The sequence below is a fragment of the Heptranchias perlo genome, chromosome 3 (assembly GCF_035084215.1).
Source record: "Heptranchias perlo isolate sHepPer1 chromosome 3, sHepPer1.hap1, whole genome shotgun sequence".
Lineage (NCBI taxonomy): Eukaryota > Metazoa > Chordata > Chondrichthyes > Hexanchiformes > Hexanchidae > Heptranchias > Heptranchias perlo.
In genome coordinates this window covers 21,004,320-21,020,193 of record NC_090327.1, presented here as the reverse complement: position 1 = coordinate 21,020,193, position 15,874 = coordinate 21,004,320, and the positions used below count along the sequence as shown (strand labels likewise).

The window sequence follows — 15,874 nt, the reverse complement described above, 5'->3', positions numbered from 1 at the left end:
CAGAAGATGGACAAAAAATGGAGGTAATACAGTAGAATAAAAGAACCAAAGGTTCGCAGGCCTAGTATCCCCAACACTTACCTAAGTCCTAGCAGCTCCTATTGAATCTTGATTACATTTCCACTTTGGCAACAAAAATATCAATAGGAACTGGTAGGACTCAGCAAGGGGGTGCAAAGAGGGAGGAGGGGAAATTCAGGATCAGCACTTTGAAGAATGGGTGTACAGTGCCAGCAGAGAGGGGGTGAGGGACAAGTGCCAGCAAGGAGGGGGAGAAAAAATTCCAACATGGGAGGAGGCCCACAATGCTAGGATGGGGGTGATCACAGTGCCAGCATTGGGAGAGGGCCACAGTTCTAATGGAGGGGGAGGGCTACGGTGCCAGCATGGATCAGGAAGGGAAGGATACTTTGCCAGCAGGGTGTGGGGTGAGATGAACACAATGGCAGCATTGGTAAAAGAGAAACAGTGCCAGCATGGGCTGCTGGATGGTGGGAGGAACACAGTGGTAGCGTTGACTGGAGGAGTGGAGGGATTCATTGCCAACCTTGGGGGAAGAGCAACACAATGCCAGCAGGGTGTGAGGGGGCAGGAGATATTGCAGACACAGGGGTGCGAGGGGACAACAATGCCAGCATCGAGTGAGGGAAGGAACACAGCACTAGCAGTGGGAGAGGCATAGTATTAGTATGAATTGGGGGAGTGGGGGGGGAAGAGGAGATTTCCCTAAACTTTCTCTGCTTTTCTCTTCTCCTCTCTTGAAGATACTATCCCATGCTAGAATACAGATCTTGGATTTTGTCCTGGATCCTTACTGCAGTTAATGTAAGAGTAGATGGAAGACTCATTGACCCAATTTCTCTTGAAAGAGTGAGGCAAGGCTATCAACTGTCACCCATCCTATTCAAAGTCTTCATCAATGACGGTTTGAATGAGATAGGCATTGGAAGGGATAGTCTGAGATGCCAGTAATTTTTGCAGCGGCTCTCCTGATCGTCCGCTGCATCTGCCCTTTTACGCCATTTCTCTGGGGTTACATCTGTCAAAGTTACTGTGGTAGATTAGGAAACCCCTGCAGAAATTCTACTCCAGTGTCTGAAATCATTTATGAAAGAATTGCAGCACTACCTTTTGCAGTTAATATTGTGTTTTGATTGACTGTCTTGCCAACTTACTGCACTCTACTCACCATTTTGACCCATGGGCTAACTAATGGATTATAATGGTGGGTGTCCCCCAAGTGGATGGTGAATCATTAAAACCTAGAAATTTCTGTCCACAATTTCAGTGGAAAATATCTGTTCCGTTCTCTGGCAATCAGTGCAGTTGTGTTCAGGTCTATCCATGGAGTCACCATCCATGAGTGTTCGAACATCCCAGGCAGCAATGCTAAGAGGGAAAGAGTTGGTTCTTGATTTTGGATTTTTTCAACCGCAAATATGGACTGCCCGACCACTGCGGCATGCTGACCAGGGAACAGAGAAGTGGGCAATTTTTATGGCTTTTTCTAAGTCCCTTCTTCATGCCATGGAAGTGAACAGTGCTGTCCTAAAGAGGGCTACTCAGCCAAACTCCACTACCGCTTCATTCAGTGGGGAGCAACCGTATGCCCTGAGCCACCTGTGTGCAGGTCTGTAACTACAGGTTCCAGTGTAACCTCACCTGTTGCTTCACTGCTTGCCCATCGCCACAGGGCTTGTGAAATGAAGATATTGAAGGTGATGATGAGTAGAGATAAGAGATGAATGGCACTTGTGCAGTTGATTTAAGTGGGGAAATTTTCACAGTTTGCCTCACTCTATCTGAGCCCCCACCCCCCCACATCTGAATCCAGTGGCAAAACGAGGTTGAGGGGGTGAAGGGAAAGAAGCGGGTGAGACGGGGTGAGGGGAGAGAGAGGGACGGGGTGAGGGGAGAGGTGCAGGGAGCGAGCATGGTGGGGGGGGAGAGAGCGTGGTGGGGGGAGACAGGGGGCGGGGGGGAGTGGAGGTGGGTGAGAGGGCTGGCGAGAGGGGCAGGGTGGTGAGAGGGGCGGGGAGGGGCTGCGTGTGGGGGAGGTGGGGGTGTGGTGCGCTGGAGTTGTGGGAGTGGGTGAGGAGGGAGCATGTGGGGTGGGCAGAGGTTGTGTTAGATGTGTGGGAGGGGGGAGGGGGTGGGTTGGACAGGGGTTGTATTGGATATGGGGTGGGGGGCAGGGTGTGGAGTTGTGGGGTGTGAGGGAGGGGGTGGGTGTGGGGTGGGTGGTGGGTGTGGCGGAGGGGGAGGTTGTGGGATGCGTTGGGCATGGAGTGGTGGGAGGGTGGGGGTTTGTGATAGGGGTGGGGGAATGGGGTAGGGTGCGGGGTTGTGTTGGGTGTGGTGGAGGGTGTGAGGTGGACGGAAGGGTGTGGGGGAGGGGGAGAATGTGGTTTGTGTAGGGGTTGTGGTGGGAGTGGGGTTATGTTGGGTGTGGGGGAGGGGGAGGGTGTTGGAGAGGTGGGCCGGTAAGGAGGGAGGGTGTGTGGGGTGGGGGTTGTGTTGGATGGGGGAAGGGTGGGGGAGGGCGTGGGGTTGTGTTGGGCGAGGGTTGTGGTGGGCGGGAGGGTGTAGTGGAGGGGGAGGGTTTGGGGAGGTGGGTCGGTAAGGGGGGAGGTGCGTGGGGTGGGGGTTGTGTTGGGTAGGGGGAAGGGTGGGGGGAGGGTGTTGGGTTGTGTTGGGAGGGGGAGGGTGTGGTGGTGGGCGGGAGGGTGTAAGGGAGGGGGAGGTTGCGGTAAGGGGGAGGGTGGGGTGTGGAGGTGGGCGGGAGGGTGTAGGGGAGGAGGAGGATGTGGTGGTGGTGGGCGGGAGGGTGTAGGGGAGGAGGAGGATGTGGTGGTGGTGGGTGCGACAGTGTGGGGGAGGGGAGGGTGTCGGTAAGAGGTGGGTATGGTGGTGGGCAGGAGGAGGTTGTGTTAAGGAGGAGGGTGTGATGGTGGGCGGAGGGTGTAGGGGAGGGGAGGATCTGGTAAGGGGGTGAGTGTGGTGGTGGGCAGGAGAGTGTGGTGGAGGGGGAGGATGTGGTGGTGGCGGGCGGGACGGTGTAGGGGAGGGGGCAGATGTGGTGGGCGGCAGACTGAGGGGGAGGGGAGGGGAGGATATGGTGGTGGTGGGCAGGAGCGGGGGAGGGTGTGGGTGTGGTGGTAGTGCTGGTGGGCGGGAGAGTGTGGGGGGGAGGGGGAGGGGGCGGGTGGTGGTGGGCGGGGGGGCGGTGGTGGTGGGCAGGAGAGGGGGAGGGGGAGGGGGCGGGTGGTGGTCGTTGGGAGGGGGCGGGGGGTGGTGGTCGGCGGGAGGGGCGGGAGGGGGCGGGTGGTGGTGGGCGGGGGGGAGGGGGCGGGTGGTGGTGGTGGGCGGGAGGGGGGAGGGGGAGGGGGTGGGTGGTGGTGATGGGCGGGAGGGGGGGAGGGGGCGGGTGGTGGGCGGGAGGGGGGGAGGGGGCGGGTGGTGGGCGGGAGAGGGGGGAGGGGGCGGTGTTGAGCGGGAGGGGGGCGGGTGGTGGTGGGCGGGGGGGCAGGGGGCGGGTGGTGGTGGTGGGCGGGAGGGGGGGAGGGGGCGGGTGGTGGGCGGGAGGGGGGGAGGGGGCGGGTGGTGGGCGGGAGAGGGGGAGGGGGCGGTGTTGAGCGGGAGGGGGGCGGGTGGTGGTGGGCGGGGGGGCAGGGGGCGGGTGGTGGTGGTGGGCGGGGGCGGTGTTGAGCGGGAGGGGGAGGGGGCGGGTGGGGGGCGGGGGGGTAGTGGTGGGGGGGAAGGGGCGGAGGGGTGTTGAGCGGGAGGGGGGGGAGGGGGCGGGTGGGGGGCAGGGGGGGGTGGTGGTGGGCGGGGGGGGTGGTGGTGGGCGGGAGCGGGGGCGGTATTGAGCGGGAGGGGGGGCGGTGTTGAGCGGGTGGGGGGCGGGGGGGGTGGTGTTGAGCGGGAGGGGGAGGGGGCGGTGTTGAGCGGGAGGGGGAGGGGGCGGTGTTGAGCGGGGGAGGGGACGGTGTTGAGCGGGAGGGGGAGGGGGCGGTGTTGAGCGGGAGGGGGGAGGGGGCGGTGTTGAGCGGGAGGGGGAGGGGGCGGTGTTGAGCGGGAGGGGGAGGGGGCGGTGTTGAGCGGGAGGGGGAGGGGGCGGTGTTGAGCGGGAGGGGGAGGGGGCGGTGTTGAGCGGGAGGGGGAGGGGGCGGTGTTGAGCGGGAGGGGGAGGGGGCGGTGTTGAGCGGGAGGGGGAGGGGGCGGTGTTGAGCGGGAGGGGGGAGGGGGCGGTGTTGAGCGGGAGGGGGAGGGGGCGGTGTTGAGGCGGGAGGGGGAGGGGGGCGGTGTTGAGCGGGAGGGGGAGGGGGCGGTGTTGAGCGGGAGGGGGAGGGGGCGGTGTTGAGCGGGAGGGGGGAGGGGGCGGTGTTGAGCGGGAGGGGGAGGGGGCGGTGTTGAGCGGGAGGGGGAGGGGGCGGTGTTGAGCGGGAGGGGGAGGGGGCGGTGTTGAGCGGGAGGGGGGAGGGGGCGATGTTGAGCGGGAGGGGGAGGGGGCAGTGTTGAGCGGGTGGGGGGCGGGGGGGGTGGTGGTGGTGGTGTTGAGCGGGGGGAGGGGGAGGGGCGGTGTTGAGCGGGAGGGGGGGAGGGGGCGGTGTTGAGCGGGAGGGGGGGAGGGGGCGGTGTTGAGCGGGAGGGGGAGGGGGGAGGGGGCGGTGTTGAGCGGGAGGGGGGAGGGGGCGGTGTTGAGCGGGGGGAGGGGGCGGTGTTGAGCGGGGGAGGGGGCGGTGTTGAGCGGGAGTGGGGGGAGGGGGCGGTGTTGAGCGGGAGCGGGGGGAGGGGGCGGTGTTGAGCGGGGGAGGGGGCGGTGTTGAGCGGGAGCGGGGGGAGGGGGCGGTGTTGAGCGGGAGCGGGGGGAGGGGGCAGTGTTGAGCGGGAGGGGGAGGGGGAGGGGGCGGTGTTGAGCGGGAGGGGGGAGGGGGCGGTGTTGAGCGGGGGGAGGGGGCGGTGTTGAGCGGGAGCGGGGGGAAGGGGCGGTGTTGAGCGGGGGAGGGGGCGGTGTTGAGCGGGAGGGGGAGGGGCGGTGTTGAGCGGGGGGAGGGTGCGGTGTTGAGCGGGAGCGGGGGGAGGGGGCGGTGTTGAGCGGGAGGGGGAGGGGGCGGTGTTGAGCGGGGGAGGGGGCGGTGTTGAGCGGGGGGAGGGGGCGGTGTTGAGCGGTGGGAGGGGGCGGTGTTGAGCCGGGGGGGGAGGGGGCGGTGTTGAGCGGGGGAGGGGGCGGTGTTGAGCGGGAGGGGGAGGGGGCGGTGTTGAGCGGGGGGAGGGGGCGGTGTTGAGCGGGGGGAGGGGCAGTGTTAAGCGGGGGAGGGGGCGGTGTTGAGCGGGGGGGGAGGGGGCAGTGTTGAGCGGGGGGAGGGGGCGGTGTTGAGCGGGAGGGGGAGGGGGCGGTGTTGAGCGGGAGGGGGAGGGGGCGGTGTTGAGCGGGGGGGGAGCGGGCGGTGTTGAGCGGGGGGGGGGAGGGGGCGGTGTTGAGCGGGAGGGGGGAGGGGGCGGTGTTGAGCGGGGGGAGGGGGCGGTGTTGAGCGGGAGGGGGAGGGGGCGGTGTTGAGCGGGAGGGGGAGGGGGCGGTGTTGAGCGGGAGGGGGGAGGGGGCGGTGTTGAGCGGGAGGGGGAGGGGGCGGTGTTGAGCGGGAGGGGGAGGGGGCGGTGTTGAGCGGGAGGGGGAGGGGGCGGTGTTGAGCGGGAGGGGGAGGGGGCGGGTGTTGAGCGGGAGGGGGGAGGGGGCGGTGTTGAGCGGGAGGGGGAGGGGGCGGTGTTGAGCGGGAGGGGGAGGGGGCGGTGTTGAGCGGGAGGGGGAGGGGGCGGTGTTGAGCGGGAGGGGGGAGGGGGGCGATGTTGAGCGGGAGGGGGAGGGGGCAGTGTTGAGCGGGTGGGGGGCGGGGGGGGTGGTGGTGGTGGTGTTGAGCGGGGGGAGGGGGAGGGGCGGTGTTGAGCGGGAGGGGGGGAGGGGGCGGTGTTGAGCGGGAGGGGGGGAGGGGGCGGTGTTGAGCGGGAGGGGGAGGGGGGAGGGGGCGGTGTTGAGCGGGAGGGGGGAGGGGGCGGTGTTGAGCGGGGGGAGGGGGCGGTGTTGAGCGGGGGAGGGGGCGGTGTTGAGCGGGAGTGGGGGGAGGGGGCGGTGTTGAGCGGGAGCGGGGGGAGGGGGCGGTGTTGAGCGGGGGAGGGGGCGGTGTTGAGCGGGAGCGGGGGGAGGGGGCGGTGTTGAGCGGGAGCGGGGGGAGGGGGCAGTGTTGAGCGGGAGGGGGAGGGGGAGGGGGCGGTGTTGAGCGGGAGGGGGGAGGGGGCGGTGTTGAGCGGGGGGAGGGGGCGGTGTTGAGCGGGAGCGGGGGGAAGGGGCGGTGTTGAGCGGGGGAGGGGGCGGTGTTGAGCGGGAGGGGGAGGGGCGGTGTTGAGCGGGGGGAGGGTGCGGTGTTGAGCGGGAGCGGGGGGAGGGGGCGGTGTTGAGCGGGAGGGGGAGGGGGCGGTGTTGAGCGGGGGAGGGGGCGGTGTTGAGCGGGGGGAGGGGGCGGTGTTGAGCGGTGGGAGGGGGCGGTGTTGAGCCGGGGGGGGAGGGGGCGGTGTTGAGCGGGGGGAGGGGGCGGTGTTGAGCGGGAGGGGGAGGGGGCGGTGTTGAGCGGGGGGAGGGGGCGGTGTTGAGCGGGGGGAGGGGCAGTGTTAAGCGGGGGAGGGGGCGGTGTTGAGCGGGGGGGGAGGGGGGCAGTGTTGAGCGGGGGGAGGGGGCGGTGTTGAGCGGGAGGGGGAGGGGGCGGTGTTGAGCGGGGGGAGGGGGCGGTGTTGAGCGGGGAGAGGGGCAGTGTTAAGCGGGGGGAGGGGGCGGTGTTGAGCGGGGGGGGAGCGGGCGGTGTTGAGCGGGGGGGGGAGGGGGCGGTGTTGAGCGGGAGGGGGGAGGGGGCGGTGTTGAGCGGGGGGAGGGGGCGGTGTTGAGCGGGAGGGGGGAGGGGACGGTGTTGAGCGGGAGCGGTGGGAGGGGGCGTTGTTGAGTGGGAGGGGGAGGGGGCGGTGTTGAGCGGGGGGAGGGGGCGGTGTTAAGCGGGGGGAGGGGGCGGTGTTGAGTGGGAGGGGGAGGGGGCGGTGTTGAGCGGGAGGGGGAGGGGGCGGTGTTGAGCGGGAGGGGGGAGGGGGCGGTGTTGAGCGGGGGGAGGGGGCGGTGTTGAGTGGGAGGGGGAGGGGGCGGTGTTGAGCGGGAGGGGGAGGGGGAGGTGTTGAGCGGGAGAGGGGGCGGTGTTGAGCGGGGGGAGGGGGCGTTGTTGAGTGGGAGGGGGAGGGGCGGTGTTGAGCGGGGGGAGGGGGCGTTGTTGAGTGGGAGGGGGAGGGGCGGTGTTGAGCGGGGGGAGGGGGCGTTGTTGAGTGGGAGGGGGGAGGGGCGGTGTTGAGCGGGGGGAGGGGGCGGTGTTGAGTGGGAAGGGGCGGTGTTGAGCGGGGGAGGGGGCGGTGTTGAGCGGGGGAGGGGGCGGTGTTGAGCGGGGGGAGGGGGCGGTGTTGAGCGGGAGCGGGGGGAGCGGGGGCGGTGTTGAGCGCGAGCGGGGGGAGGGGGCGGTGTTGAGCGGGGGAGGGGGCGGTGTTGAGCGGGGGGGAGGGGGCGGTGTTGAGCGGGGGGAGGGGGCGGTGTTGGGCGGGGGAGGGGGCGGTGTTGAGCGGGGGGGGGAGGGGGCGGTGTTGAGCGGGAGAGGGGGCGGTGTTGAGCGGGGGGAGGGGGCGTTGTTGAGTGGGAGGGGGGAGGGGCGGTGTTGAGCGGGGGGAGGGGGCGTTGTTGAGTGGGAGGGGGAGGGGCGGTGTTGAGAGGGGGGAGGAGGCGGTGTTGAGCGGGAGGGGGAAGGGGCGGTGTTGAGCGGGGGGAGGGGGCGGTGTTGAGCGGGAGGGGGCGGTGTTGAGCGGGGGAGGGGGCGGTGTTGAGCGGGGGGAGGGGGCGGTGTTGAGCGGGGGGGGAGGGGGCGGTGTTGAGCGGGGGGAGGGGGCGGTGTTGAGCGGGGGAGGGGGCGGTGTTGAGCGGGGGGGGGAGGGGGGCGGTGTTGAGCGGGGGGAGGGGGCGGTGTTGAGCGGGAGGGGGAAGGGGCGGTGTTGAGCGGGGGGAGGTTGCGGTGTTGAGCGGGAGGGGGCGGTGTTGAGCGGGGGAGGGGGCGGTGTTGATCGGGGGGAGGGGGCGGTGTTGAGCGGGGGGGGAGGGGGCGGTGTTGAGCGGGGGGAGGGGGCGGTGTTGAGCGGGAGGGGGAGGGGGAGGTGTTGAGCGGGAGAGGGGGCGGTGTTGAGCGGGGGGAGGGGGCGTTGTTGAGTGGGAGGGGGGAGGGGCGGTGTTGAGCGGGGGGAGGGGGCGTTGTTGAGTGGGAGGGGGGAGGGGCGGTGTTGAGCGGGGGGAGGGGGCGGTGTTGAGCGGGAGGGGGCGGTGTTGAGCGGGGGAGGGGGCGGTGTTGAGCGGGAGGGGGCGGTGTTGAGCGGGGGAGGGGGCGGTGTTGAGCGGGGGGTGGAGGGGGCGGTGTTGAGCGGGGGGAGGGGGCGGTGTTGAGCGGGAGGGGGAGGGGGCGGTGTTGAGCGGGGGGAGGGTCGGTGTTGAGCGGGGGGAGGGGGCGTTGTTGAGTGGGAGGGGGGAGGGGCGGTGTTGAGCGGGGGGAGGGGGCGTTGTTGAGTGGGAGGGGGGAGGGGCGGTGTTGAGCGGGGGGAGGGGGCAGTGTTGAGCGGGAGGGGGCGGTGTTGAGCGGGGGAGGGGGCGGTGTTGAGCGGGGGGAGGGGGCGGTGTTGAGCGGGGGGGGGAGGGGGTGGTGTTGAGCGGGGGGAGGGGGCGGTGTTGAGCGGGGGAGGGGGCGGTGTTGAGCGGGGGGGGGAGGGGGCGGTGTTGAGCGGGAGGGGGAGGGGGAGGTGTTGAGCGGGAGAGGGGGCGGTGTTGAGCGGGGGGAGGGGGCGTTGTTGATTGGGAGGGGGAGGGGCGGTGTTGAGCGGGGGGAGGGGGCGTTGTTGAGTGGGATTGGGGAGGGGCGGTGTTGAGCGGGGGGAGGGGGCGGTGTTGAGCGGGAGGGGGAAGGGGCGGTGTTGAGCGGGGGGAGGGGGCGGTGTTGAGCGGGAGGGGGCGGTGTTGAGCGGGGGGAGGGGGCGGTGTTGAGCGGGGGGGGGAGGGGGCGGTGTTGAGCGGGGGGAGGGGGCGGTGTTGAGCGGGAGGGGGAGGGGGCGGTGTTGAGCGGGGGGAGGGGGCGGTGTTGAGCGGGGGGAGGGGGCGGTGTTGAGCGGGAGGGGGAGGGGGCGGTGTTGAGGGGGAGGGGGCGGTGTTGAGCGGGGGGAGGGGGCGGTGTTGAGCGGGAGGGGGGGAGGGGGCGGTGTTGAGCGGGAGGGGGGCGGTGTTGAGCGGGAGGGGGAGGGGTGCGGTGTTGAGCGGGAGGGGGGAGGGGACGGTGTTGAGCGGGAGCGGTGGGAGGGGGCGGTGTTGAGTGGGAGGGGGAGGGGGCGGTGTTGAGCGGGAGGGGGGAGGGGGCGGTGTTGAGCGGGGGGAGGGGGCGGTGTTGAGTGGGAGGGGGAGGGGGAGGTGTTGAGCGGGGGAGGGGGCGGTGTTGAGCGGGGGGAGTGGGCGGTGTTGAGTGGGAGGGGGGAGGGGCGGTGTTGAGCGGGGGGAGGGGGCGGTGTTGAGCGGGAGCGGGGGGAGGGGGCGGTGTTGAGCGGGAGGGGGAAGGGGCGGTGTTGAGCGGGGGGATGGGGCGGTGTTGAGCGGCAGCGGGGGGAGGGGGCAGTGTTGAGCGGGAGGGGGCGGTGTTGAGCGGGGGAGGGGACGGTGTTGAGCGGGGGGAGGGGGCCGTGTTGAGCGGGGGGAGGGGGCGGTGTTGAGCGGGGGCGGGGGCGGTGTTGAGCGGGGGGGGAGGGGGCGGTGTTGAGCGGGGGGAGGGGGCGGTGTTGAGCGGGAGGGGGAGGGGGCGGTGTTGAGCGGGGGGAGGGGGCGGTGTTGAGCGGGGGGAGGGGCGATGTTGAGCGGGGGGGGAGGGGGCGGTGTTGAGCGGGGGGAGGGGGCGGTGTTGAGCGGGAGGGGGGAGGGGGCGGTGTTGAGGGGGGGGAGGGGGCGGTGTTGAGGGGGTGGGGGGAGGGGGCGGTGTTGAGCGGGGGGAGGGGGGAGGGGGCGGTGTTGAGCGGGAGGGGGGAGGGGGCGGTGTTGAGCGGGAGGGGGGGGGCGGTGTTGAGCGGGAGGGGGGAGGGGGCGGTGTTGAGCGGGAGGGGGGGGCGGTGTTGAGCGGGAGGGGGGAGGGGGCGGTGTTGAGTGGGAGGGGGGAGGGGGCGGTGTTGAGCGGGGGGGGGGAGGGGGCGGTGTTGAGCGGGAGGGGGGAGGGGGCGGTGTTGAGCAGGGGGAGGGGGCGGTGTTGAGCGGGAGGGGGGAGGGGACGGTGTTGAGCGGGAGCGGTGGGAGGGGGCGGTGTTGAGCGGGAGGGGGGGGAGGGGGCGGTGTTGAGCGGGAGGGGGAGGGGGCGGTGTTGAGCGGGAGGGGGGAGGGGGCGGTGTTGAGCGGGAGGGGGGGAGGGGGCGGTGTTGAGCGGGAGGGGGGGGCGGTGTTGAGCGGGGGGAGGGGGCGGTGTTGAGCGGGGGGAGGGGCCGGGGGGGGGGTGGTGGTGGGCGGGAGGGGGCGTTGTTGAGCGGGAGGGGGCGGTGTTGAGCGGGAGGGGGGGGAGGGGGCGGTGTTGAGTGGGAGGGGGCGGTGTTGAGCGGGGGGAGGGGGCGGTGTTGAGCGGGAGGGGGCGGTGTTGAGCGGGAGGGGGGGGAGGGGGCGGTGTTGAGTGGGAGGGGGCGGTGTTGAGCGGGGGGAGGGGCGGTGTTGAGCCGGAGGGGGGGAGGGGGCGGTGTTGAGCGGGGGGAGGGGCGGTGTTGAGCGGGGGGAGGGGCGGTGTTGAGCGGGGGGAGGGGCGGTGTTGAGCGGGGGGAGGGGCGGGCACAGCTCTCCCGTGGCGCGCGGTATCTTTAAGAAGCCGGTGGATCGTCACCGGATGTTGTCGTTAACGGCTGTTTCTTCAATTTAAAAATCCTCCCCCGGCCCTTCCCTCAGGAATCGCGCTGCGCGGCCCCGAACGAGAGCTCGGCTCCGACCGTGGGAGTTACCGTACGGTTGCCCGATTCACTGCCCGACCCGGGGCCAGAACCGAACTCCGACTGCGAGAGACCGATTCCTTTCTGAGGCCCCGCTTTACCACTCGATCCGTGTGTAAAGGTGAGAGGCCGCCGAACAGGTTGGTGAGAAGAGGTACCGGGGGGTGAGGGCTGGGGCTCCGGAGCAGAAGGAGAGGGCCGGCAGACCCGGAGGAGGAGAGGAGAGAGGGGAGGGCCCGCAGACCCGGAGGAGAGGGGAGGGCCCGCAGACCCGGAGGAGAGGGGAGGGTCGGCAGACCCAGAGGGGAGGGGAGGGTCGGCAGACCCAGAGGGGAGGGGAGGGTCGGCGGAGGAGGAGGAGGAGGAGGAGAGGGTCGGCGGAGGAGGAGGAGGGGAGGGTCGGCGGAGGAGGAGGAGGGGAGGGTCGGCAGACCAGGAGGGGAGGGTCGGCAGACCAGGAGGGGAGGGTCGGCAGACCAGGAGGGGAGGGGAGGGTCGGCAGACCCGGAGGGGAGGATCGGCAGACCCGGAGGGGAGGGTCGGCAGACCGGGAGGGGAGGGCCGGCAGACCGGGAGGGGAGGGCCGGCAGACCGGGAGGGGAGGGCCGGCAGACCGGGAGGGGAGGGCCGGCAGACCGGGAGGGGAGGGCCGGCAGACCGGGAGGGGAGGGCCGGCAGACCCGGAGGGGAGGGCCGGCAGACCCGGAGGGGAGGGCCGGCAGACCCGGAGGGGAGGGCCGGCAGACCCGGAGGGGAGGGCCGGCAGACCCGGAGGGGAGGGCCGGCAGACCCGGAGGGGAGGGCCGGCAGACCCGGAGGGGAGGGGAGGGTCGGCAGACCCGGAGGGGAGGGGAGGGTCGGCAGACCCGGAGGAGGGGAGGGGAGGGCGGGCAGACCCGGAGGAGGGGAGAGGGGAGGGGAGGCAGACCAGGAGAGGGGAGGGGGGAGGGGAGGCAGACCAGGAGGAGGGAGGGGAGGCAGACCAGGAGGAGGGGGGAGGGGAGGCAGACCAGGAAGGGGGGGGGGGGAGGCAGACCAGGAGGGGGGGGGAGAGGGGAGAGAGACCAGGAGGGGGGGAGAGGGGAGGCAGACCGGGAGGGGAGGCAGACCAGGAGGAGGAGGAGGAGGAGGAGGGGGGAGGGGAGGCAGACCAGGAGGAGGAGGGGGGAGGGGAGGCAGACCAGGAGGAGGAGAGGGGAGGGGAGGCAGACCAGGAGGAGGAGAGGGGAGGGGAGGCAGACCAGGAGGCAGACCAGGAGGAGGAGGGGAGGGGAGGCAGACCAGGAGGAGGGGAGGGGAGGCAGACCAGGAGGAGGGGAGGGGAGGCAGACCAGGAGGAGGGGAGGGGAGGCAGACCAGGAGGAGGGGAGGGGAGGCAGACCAGGAGGAGGGGAGGGGAGACAGACCAGGAGGAGAGGCAGACCAGGAGGAGGGGAGAGGGGAGGGGAGGCAGACCAGGAGGAGGGGGGAGGGGAGGGGAGGCAGACCAGGAGGAGGGGAGGAGAGGCAGACCAGGAGGGGAGGCAGACCAGGAGGAGGGGAGAGGGGAGGGGAGGCAGACCAGGAGGAGGGGAGGGGAGGCAGACCAGGAGGAGGGGAGGCAGACCAGGAGGAGGGGAGAGGGGAGGGGAGGCAGACCAGGAGGAGGGGGGAGGGGAGAGGGGAGGGGAGGCAGACCAGGAGGAGGGGGGAGGGGAGAGGGGAGGGGAGAGGGGAGGGGAGGCAGACCAGGAGGAGGGGGGAGGGGAGAGGGGAGGGGAGGCAGACCAGGAGGAGGGGGGAGGGGAGAGGGGAGGGGAGGCAGACCCGGAGGAAGAGGGGAGGGTCGGGTCGGCAGACCCGGAGGAGGAGGGGAGGGGAGGGCCGGCAGACCCGGAGGAGGAGGAAGAGGGGAGGGGACGGCCGGCAGACCCGGAGGAGGAGGAAGAGGGGAGGGGACGGCCGGCAGACCCGGAGGGGAGGGGAGGGGAGGGCCGGGTCGGCAGACCCGGAGGAGGAGGAGGAGGAAGAGGGGAGGGGAGGGGAGGGCCGGCAGACCCGGAGGAGGAGGAGGGGAGGGCCGGCAGACCCGGAGGAGGAGGAGGGGAGGGCCGGCAGACCCGGAGGAGGGGAGGGGAGGGCCGGCAGACGAGGAGGGGAGGGGAGGGGAGGGCCGGCAGACCCGGAGGAGGAGGGGAGGGCCGGGCCGGCAGACCCGGAGGAGGAGGAGGGGAGGGGAGGGGAGGGCCGGCAGACCCGGAGGAGGAGGAGGGGAGGGGAGGGCCGGCAGACCCGGAGGAGGAGGAGGAGGGGAGGGCCGGCAGACCCGGAGGAGGGGGAGGAGGGGGGGGAGGAGGAGGGGAGGGGAGGGCCGGCAGACCCGGAGGAGGGGGAGGAGGGGAGGAGGGGGGGAGGGGAGGGCCGGCAGACCCGGAGGAGGGGGAGGAGGAGGAGGGGAGGGCCGGCAGACCCGGAGGAGGAGGAGGGGAGGGCCGGCAGACCCGGAGGAGGAGGAGGAGGAGGGGAGGGCCGGCAGACCAGGAGGAGGAGGAGGAGGAGGGGAGGGCCGGCAGACCCGGAGGAGGGGAGGGGAGGGGAGGGCCGGCAGACCCGGAGGAGGGGAGGGGAGGGCCGGCAGACCCGGAGGAGGGGAGGGGAGGGCCGGCAGACCCGGAGGAGGGGAGGGGAGGGCCGGCAGACCCGGAGGAGGGGAGGGGAGGGCCGGCAGACCCGGGGGAGGGGAGGGCCGGCAGACCCGGGGGAGGGGAGGGCCGGCAGACCCGGGGGAGGGGAGGGCCGGCAGACCCGGGGGAGGGGAGGGCCGGGCCGGCAGACCCGGGGGAGGGGAGGGGAGGGCCGGCAGACCCGGGGGAGGGGAGGGGAGGGCCGGCAGACCCGGGGGAGGGGAGGGGAGGGCCGGCAGACCCGGGGGAGGGGAGGGCCGGCAGACCCGGGGGAGGGGAGGGCCGGCAGACCCGGGGGAGGGGAGGGGAGGGCCGGCAGACCCGGGGGAGGGGAGGGGAGGGGAGGGCCGGCAGACCCGGGGGAGGGGAGGGCCGGCAGACCCGGGGGAGGGGAGGGCCGGGCCGGCAGACCCGGAGGAGGGGAGGGGAGGGCCGGCAGACCCGGAGGAGGAGGGGAGGGGAGGGCCGGCAGACCCGGAGGAGGGGAGGGGAGGGCCGGCAGACCCGGAGGAGGGGAGGGGAGGGCCGGCAGACCCGGGGGAGGGGAGGGGAGGGCCGGCAGACCCGGGGGAGGGGAGGGCCGGCAGACCCGGAGGAGGGGAGGGGAGGGCCGGCAGACCCGGAGGAGGGGGGGGGAGGGCCGGAGGGGGGGGAGGGCCGGAGGGGGGGGAGGGCCGGAGGGGAGGGAGGGGAGGGCCGGCAGACCCGGAGGGGAGGGGGCCGGAGGGGAGGGAGGGGAGGGCCGGCAGACCCGGAGGGGAGGGGGGGGAGGGCCGGAGGGGAGGGAGGGGAGGGCCGGCAGACCAGGAGGAGGAGGGGAGGACCGGCAGACCAGGAGGAGGAGAGGAGAGGGGAGGACCGGCAGACCCGGAGGAGGAGAGGAGAGGGGAGGGCCGGCAGACCCGGAGGAGGAGAGGAGAGGGGAGGGCCGGCAGACCCGGAGGGGAGGGGAGGGCCGGCAGACCCGGAGGGGAGGGGAGGGGAGGGCCGGCAGACCCGGAGGGGAGGGGAGGGCCGGCAGACCCGGAGGGGAGGGGAGGGCCGGCAGACCCGGAGGGGAGGGGAGGGCCGGCAGACCCGGAGGGGAGGGGAGGGCCGGCAGACCCGGAGGGGAGGGGAGGGCCGGCAGACCCGGAGGGGAGGGGAGGGCCGGCAGACCCGGAGGGGAGGGGAGGGCCGGCAGACCCGGAGGGGAGGGGAGGGCCGGCAGACCCGGAGGGGAGGGGAGGGCCGGCAGACCCGGAGGGGAGGGGAGGGCCGGCAGACCCGGAGGGGAGGGGAGGGCCGGCAGACCCGGAGGGGAGGGGAGGGCCGGCAGACCCGGAGGGGAGGGGAGGGCCGGCAGACCCGGAGGGGAGGGGAGGGCCGGCAGACCCGGAGGGGAGGGGAGGGCCGGCAGACCCGGAGGGGAGGGGAGGGCCGGCAGACCCGGAGGGGAGGGGAGGGCCGGCAGACCCGGAGGGGAGGGGAGGGCCGGCAGACCCGGAGGGGAGGGGAGGGCCGGCAGACCCGGAGGGGAGGGGAGGGCCGGCAGACCCGGAGGGGAGGGGAGGGCCGGCAGACCCGGAGGGGAGGGGAGGGCCGGCAGACCCGGAGGGGAGGGGAGGGCCGGCAGACCCGGAGGGGAGGGGAGGGCCGGCAGACCCGGAGGGGAGGGGAGGGCCGGCAGACCCGGAGGGGAGGGGAGGGCCGGCAGACCCGGAGGGGAGGGGAGGGCCGGCAGACCCGGAGGGGAGGGGAGGGCCGGCAGACCCGGAGGGGAGGGGAGGGCCGGCAGACCCGGAGGGGAGGGGAGGGCCGGCAGACCCGGAGGGGAGGGGAGGGCCGGCAGACCCGGAGGGGAGGGGAGGGCCGGCAGACCCGGAGGGGAGGGGAGGGCCGGCAGACCCGGAGGGGAGGGGAGGGCCGGCAGACCCGGAGGGGAGGGGAGGGCCGGCAGACCCGGAGGGGAGGGGAGGGCCGGCAGACCCGGAGGGGAGGGGAGGGCCGGCAGACCCGGAGGGGAGGGGAGGGCCGGCAGACCCGGAGGGGAGGGGAGGGCCGGCAGACCCGGAGGGGAGGGGAGGGCCGGCAGACCCGGAGGGGAGGGGAGGGCCGGCAGACCCGGAGGGGAGGGGAGGGCCGGCAGACCCGGAGGGGAGGGGAGGGCCGGCAGA

General features: G+C 72.9%; 1 protein-coding gene across 5 annotated transcripts in view; it reads left to right on the top strand.

Annotated features, from left to right (window-relative positions):
- Positions 1-15,874, top strand: part of LOC137311025 (solute carrier family 45 member 4-like) — a 108,142-nt gene that overhangs the window by 12,401 nt on the left and 79,867 nt on the right. For 2 of the 5 annotated variants that reach the window (XM_067978486.1, XM_067978471.1), the window contains exon 1: positions 11,085-11,195. The exons of 1 other annotated variant lie outside the window; for it this stretch is intronic. The gene's annotated coding sequence lies outside the window, so the exon portion shown is untranslated. Of the gene's footprint in view, positions 1-11,084; positions 11,196-15,874 lie in introns of those variants that run through there. 2 more of the 5 variants (XM_067978472.1, XM_067978477.1) reach the window with 2 other exon arrangements.